General features: G+C 47.2%; 1 non-coding gene across 1 annotated transcript; it reads right to left on the bottom strand.

Annotated features, from left to right (window-relative positions):
* Positions 1-5,984: 5,984 nt before the first annotated feature.
* Positions 5,985-6,105, bottom strand: LOC115871230. Its single transcript, XR_004047181.1, has one exon. It is a non-coding gene; the product is annotated as a small nucleolar RNA SNORA61 (small nucleolar RNA).
* Positions 6,106-6,593: the final 488 nt, after the last annotated feature.

Genomic DNA, 6,593 nt, shown 5'->3' with positions numbered 1-6,593 from the left:
ACAACTCTCAGTCCATCTCGCCCGGTCACTGGCTCTATCTTAAACGAAGCGGTGCTAGACACAAGGACTCAGGGCAGTAGGAAGCTCCACGATCTTGGAGCCTCTCCGGCAAGACCTCTTGTACCAGGGAGATCCTTCACGATCTCAGGTGCGAGAGGAGAAATCAAACCAGCAGGCGCGGCAAAGTCGGCAGTGCGGGAGGTCTTTTCCTGGATACTCGTTTTCAGTATTTCCCTCCCCTTTTGCCAGATCAGTCACCAAACAAAAACTCTCAATAGAAACAGAAACCGAACATAGGCTTTACATGTTAACCTGGCTTAGTGGTGATCCACCCTTCCGCGCCCAGCACCTGTCAAGAGTAGAAAGAGAGGAAGGAAATCTTCCAGCCTTCATCCACAGCCACCTGACTACTCCAACAGAAAGACTATGAGCCAAGAAGGGGCCCGTGTAGAATGTCCAACAATGGCATCCGCCCTCACACCCCCAGACCACGAGCTGGCAGGGCCGTCCCAGAGTCTGCCGCAGAATTCAGCTGGGGTCCACTGGGCCCCAGCCGAGATCCGGCTTCTGCTAGCCATCATGGAGGAGCCTACCATCAAGAGGCGCCTGAAAATGGTTCACCGCAACACTTCTGTCTATGAGGATGTGGCCAGGCGCCTTCAAGAGCATGGGTATGCCCGGCTCCCACACCAGTGCCGTACCAAGTTCAAAGCCCTCAAAGTGGCCTATAAGAAGGCCCACATGGCCATCTTGAGCTCTGGGGCAGCCCCTCAGAGCTGCCCATTTTATGAAGAGATGAGTCGGGTGCTACAGGCCCAGGGCAGCAACAGCCCGGACCATCTCAGGAAGCAGATCAAGCCAGGGGATCCTGACCCCCACAATTGGCTAACCCAAAGAAGAGAATGGGATGATGGGCACAAAGGTGGCTCTCAACAGCCACCTCCGCAGGAGGGTCCTGAGATGGAGACAGAGCATCCATGTAAGCTGGGAGTGGAAGTGTTTGAGTCACCTCATGTGCTCAGTCCTGAAAGTCCAGCTGGTGCCCAGGCTGACCAGACAAGTGAGACTGAAGTGAGCTATGCTGCCCAAGGGACTAAACCAGGTGAGTGGGCAACTGGGTTCTACCAACGCTCCAAGGTCGTAGGGGTGAGTGGGGTGGGAAGTCATAAAGCCAAAAACTGTGGTGGGTGGGTCAAACCCCTCAAAGGAACTGATGCTCTGGGATGTATTAAAAGCCTGGTTTCACTACGGGTGTTAGAATACCCAGTGACAGGCACTCTATGCTGACTCATAGTGGCCTTCTGTAGTGTCCGGGACTATAAATCTTTATGGGAGAAGGCAGCCTCATGTTTCTCCTGCAGAGCAGCTGGTGGATTTGAACCACTGACTTGGCCCCATGCTTAGAAGACTCCTTAAGGATGTGACAGGCAGCACATTAAATCGGAAAGGAATAGTGGAGGCCATTGCCAACCCTGGCGTTTTGCAGATGAGGCAACTAGGACCAAAGAAAGTTCCTTGCCCTAGGTGACACAAGTCCTGGAGGCTTTCCAGTGACTTGTGACTGGCTCTTGGTTTAATTGTCGTTGATAACTGGTCACGTGGCCATCTTTTTCCCACCTTAAAACCAGGAGCTGGAAAGAGCAGGATGAAGAGAGCAGCTAAGCTTCCACTCTTGCCTCCAACAGAAGTTCAGAAGAGGCCCAAGTCTCCAGGAAGAAACCAGATTCAAAAAGAGACCCTGTCACCACCCCCCAGGGTTGTAAGTGTGTCTACAGTCCCCCCCAGAGCACGAGCCAGCCCAGTCCACCAGCTGCAGGCCAGGGCCCAGAGCCTGTGGCGCCACCAGCCCGCTGTTGCCACGATTGCCTCTGAGATGGCGGAGAACCGGCACCTGGCCAGCAAACTGGCCCAAGAATCGGCTGCCCAGCTGCAGCGCCATCTAGACCAACACGATGCCCACATGGCAGCCCTGGTCCAGGTGGCCCGAGACAGTTATGCCCAATGCCAAGAGGTGGTAGCTATTCTTCAGGATGTTGCTGATGACATCCATGAGGGGGTGGCCCTCCTACGGTCATCTGTAAGTGGCCTGAGCCAGGAATAAGACCCAAAGACCAGAGCCTCAGCCATACTTTGCTCTCTCGGGACTTTGGGGGAGACTTTCCCCTTGACATTCAGATTCCTATCACTCCTCTCCTCTCATTTTCCTCTTCAGAACAATCTGAAAATAGTGGGCAACATGGTGAACAAAAGGCTTCTCTTAGAATTTTAATAAAAAAGATCTTGATTTGAAAGTAGCCGTTAATATTTGAGATTTTTCTTCTTTTTTGTGTTTCATTTTGTCTGAGCCCAGAAGCAAAGAGTGGACAGACTTCTGGCTCAAGTCTTCAAATGATTGTAGCCAAGGCTAGGAGAGGCTGTGGTGGAGAGGCCTAGATCTACCTTCTCATAATCCCAAGTCCCTTCTGTGATCATGTATCCATTCCAGAAAGATTTGCGGATCTATCTACGTTATGCCCAGGTATTGTATATTAGAGTGCAGAATATTCATGAGTGACTAGAAATACACGTCGTGACTGCCCCCCTGGAGCCTCTGCTTCCATGAGGAAGATAGTCATTAAGAAATCTATAGATAAATGGTTAGCACTCTAAAGACAGTAAACAGGAAGAGTAGTGGTGTGAGAGTAGGGATCAGATCTCCCGGATGTGATCCAGGAAGGCCTTGCTCACTGTGGCCTAGATGAGGGATGCTGAGGGCCTTCCAAAGTTATCTGAAGGCTTCTCAGAGGAAGTCATGTTGCCTGGTCCTTCTTCAAATGTAGAGTGGCCCGAGAAATGAGGTTGCTCTTAAGAGCATCCTAGGATGAGTTCAATCACAGTCCTGCTCTGGACTCTGCAGTAACTAGGCCTTCAGGGGTAGTGAGTCTCCTACTCCTAGCAAATACAATTCAAGAGATGGACCAACCAAGCACCACCGCTGCCACCTTCTTTACTTCCCTGGCATCCCTGTAGCACAGATTGAGCTCAGTGTGACAGTTGTCTGCCCCAGGATGGAAGTATGTTTTCATTTTGTGGTGAACATTATTTTGGGAGTATGAATTGTTTTAGTCTTTGTAAGAGTGCATACTACCTATCTTGGGTCAATAGGGTCTCAAAGCAGTCTTAATATCTCATTCACACTGAAAAAAAAAAAAGAATAGGAGCTACATGCTTCACCCATAACTCATAAATGCTCACTTTCAAGTAAGCTTCAACTAGTTGCCATTGAATTGATTCTAGGCCACGGGGATCCCATTTCCATTGAAGTAGAACAATACTCAAAAAGGTTTTCAATGGCTGATTTTTTTTTTAATAGATTGCCAATCCTCTCTTCTGTGCTATCTCTACATGAACTTAAGCCTCCGGCCTCTTGGATAGTAACCAAGTCTCTTAACCATCTGTAGGACCCAGGGACTCTCAACTAATGTTGAAGGGTAGGGACTAGGTTGATGTTTTTAAATTCTGAAAGGACATGTTCTTCCTCCTGGAGGAAAGAGGATTATCTTGGATACTCTCCCAAAGATGGTGACACCATTGGCGTGGCTTCTGTCACTTTGTACCCTTGGCTTTCTGAACTTCTGCTCAACCACTTCAATCCTCCTTAGTCCTGGCTTCACGGTGGCCATTGTTTTCCCTTGGTTCCAGAGTTAAGAATGGTAGGGGACTGAATAAACACTCCCGTCTCTTTCCCCTTCTACTGCCACCCAGTTGAGAAGTGCCCACCCAGGACGTGTGAGGTCAAACTTAAGCGTCAGACTCAGAGAACGCTGCTAGGTGTGTGATGAGCAAGTGCCATAACAACACTCTCACTAGGAGCCATGCAGTGTTGGAGCTGGAAGCAACCTAGGTGGCTGCAGCTAGGTTCTCTTACATAGGAAGAATCTGCAGCCTAGATAAGTCCTGTGTCCTTGGCGTCCTAGCCTGTCCAATTTAGGGTTCACCCAAAACCTTTGTTACTCTCAACAGGCCTGTGAACATGATCTTCACAGCACAGTTATTTCTTGGCAGAATGCTAAGACTAGTGAGGGCTGGGTCAAGGTGTGAGTTTACTCTTCTGATCCATGGTTTGAATGCCTCTCTATTGGTCGCTGCAGCTGATTCCAGTTCTTCAGAGGAGCTTCAAGACGAGCACTAGTGTCACCTTCGGCCCAAAGCAGCTGATCCACTTCCATCTAGTCGATTTCACTTCACAGCAACCCTAGAGAATGGAGTAGAATTGCTTCTTAAGAGTTCTAACCTTGATAGGAACAGACAGCCTCATCTTTCTCCAGCAGACAGATAGGTGGGTTGGAACTCCCTTTCTTGCAATTAGAAACCCAATGTCTAACCCACAGCACCAGCAGGGTTCCTTGAAGCAGCTGCTCGCTGGCATCGAGTCAATTCTGACCTATAGCAACCCAATGAGTGATTCCACTTCCCTCTCACCCTCAAATTAGCAGATCACTAAGCACCTGCATTAACCCAACACTATGTCCTAACCAAATAAAGACTTCCCTGGGTAGTCGAAATCGGAGCTCTGGTGGTACAGTGGTGACATTTTGGACTGATAACCACAAGGTCAACAGTTCAAAACCACCAGCTGATCCGTGGGAGACAGATGCTCCTGTAAAAAAGTTACACTCTTGGAAACACCCAGGGCCAGTTCTCCTTTGTCTTATAGGGCCACTGTGAGTCAGAACTGACTTGATGGCAGTGAGTTTGGGTTTTGTTAGGTTAACTTTGGTTTGGTTTTTTAGTCAAAAGGTGATTAGAGGCGGGAGGGAGGAGGGAGGGGGGAAATGAGCAACTGATATTAAGGGCTAAAGTGGAAGGCAAATGTTTTGAGAATGATGAGGGCAACACATGTACATATGTGCTTGACACAATGGATGTATGTATGGACTGTGATAAGAATTGTACGAGCCCCCAATAAAATAATTTTTTTTAAAAGGTGATTAGAAATGACCCATTTCCCCAAGATGACCAATACATTTTATCAGCAGTAAACAGAGACATGCAGACCATCAAAAGCTTTTATTATCATCATTTTAATTACATTTTTAAAACTAGAGAACTTTCTAATTGTGGCATATTCATTCACCCTAAAATCCCCTTCTTCCTATTCCCATTCCTGTGTATTTTTTTTCTAGATTATGCTATGATAAAAGGGGAAACTAGAGAAAATGGGCAAAACTGCAGTTGGGTTTCTAACAGTGGAGAAGGGGAGGCTCCTCCCCTAGCTCTGTGGGGTTCCAGTCAAGCTGGCAGAAGGATGAGCAGTATTGTAGGAGGGCAAGGAAAGATAGCTTCCCTGTTGTTGAGCGAGCAAGAAAGGGTAGGCCAGCCCCCCCAAAGAACATCTCCCAGGAGTCCCTCAGTTTAACACCACTAAGGAGACTGACAGTTCTGTTATCCAATAGACTACGGGCAATGATTCTGTGATGGCCAATCATAGCTACGAAGGCTTGGTGGGTAACAAGGCAAACATTTTCTATGTTCTTTTCTGATTATGCGCTTTCACCCTTAGACACACACACACACACACACACACACTGTAGTTTAGTGTCCAGCATTCATTTATTCCTCACCGACCCCTTAGATCAGCGGTTCTCATTCTGTGGGTTGCCCGATTCATAACAGTAGCAAACTTACAGTGAGGAAGTAGCAATGAAAATAGTGTGATGGCTGGAGGGTCACCACCACATGAGGAAGTGTAGTCAAAGGTCGCAGCATTAGGAAGGTTGAGAACCACTGCGTTAGATGGTTCTGACCCTCCAATCAGCCCTCTCCAGTCCCTATCTACTTCAGCCCCCTATGCTGTTCAGCGTCATTTTCCAAAAAGACCTGCTCAAGCAAGGGATGTCTTTTGAGCATTTCACTGGCAAGCCATATCCCATCCACCCTCTAACTCCAATCTCGCTCCTCCAAATTTTCCATTCTCAAAGCTCAAAGCACATTTTTGTTTGTGTATTTGTTTGCAACAAACGTATTTGTCACTAAAGGATCCGAGTCTGTTTCAGTTTAACTTTTCCTCCTTTTATAGCCACTAAGACCACCGTTTAGGTCTGATGGGTAAGGGATCTGAAGGGCTTTTAAGTCTGTGACCCTTCTCGCTCCCTCTTTTAAATTTTAACTTAATTTATTTTGTTTTTATTTATTTACATGTAGCTGTTCCCTTTTGTTTGTGGACTCTGACACTTACAAAGAAACATTCTGCATAGCTGCACAGCCCAGCTCCCAAATCACATCAGAAACAGGATCCCCTTAAACGCCTCCTGCAGCTTTTTCCTTTTCCCACCCTCCTTCACTCCATAGTTGCCTGTGGGTCCCTCTCCTCCCACCCCACGCCCCTGAGCTCACACCCTCGTCTTTAATTTCTTATCCCTTGAGGTGAAAAACATTTTTTAAATTTTCTTTTAAAATAATGGTGTCATAAACTATTTATCTTTATGAGACTAACTTTGCTAAGCATAATGTTCTCGGATTTTGTCCATGTGTTAAAGTGTTTGACAAGACTCATCATTGTCAAAGAACATGAAAATATATGTGTATATAAATGAGAGTCATTTTAACACAGT

Source organism: Echinops telfairi, unplaced genomic scaffold (assembly GCF_000313985.2).
Source record: "Echinops telfairi isolate 266 unplaced genomic scaffold, ASM31398v2 ScPeMD7_3533;HRSCAF=4204_1, whole genome shotgun sequence".
Taxonomy (NCBI): Eukaryota; Metazoa; Chordata; class Mammalia; order Afrosoricida; family Tenrecidae; genus Echinops; species Echinops telfairi.
Note: the sequence above shows the minus strand (reverse complement) of the source record. Positions and strands in the feature narration are given on the sequence as shown.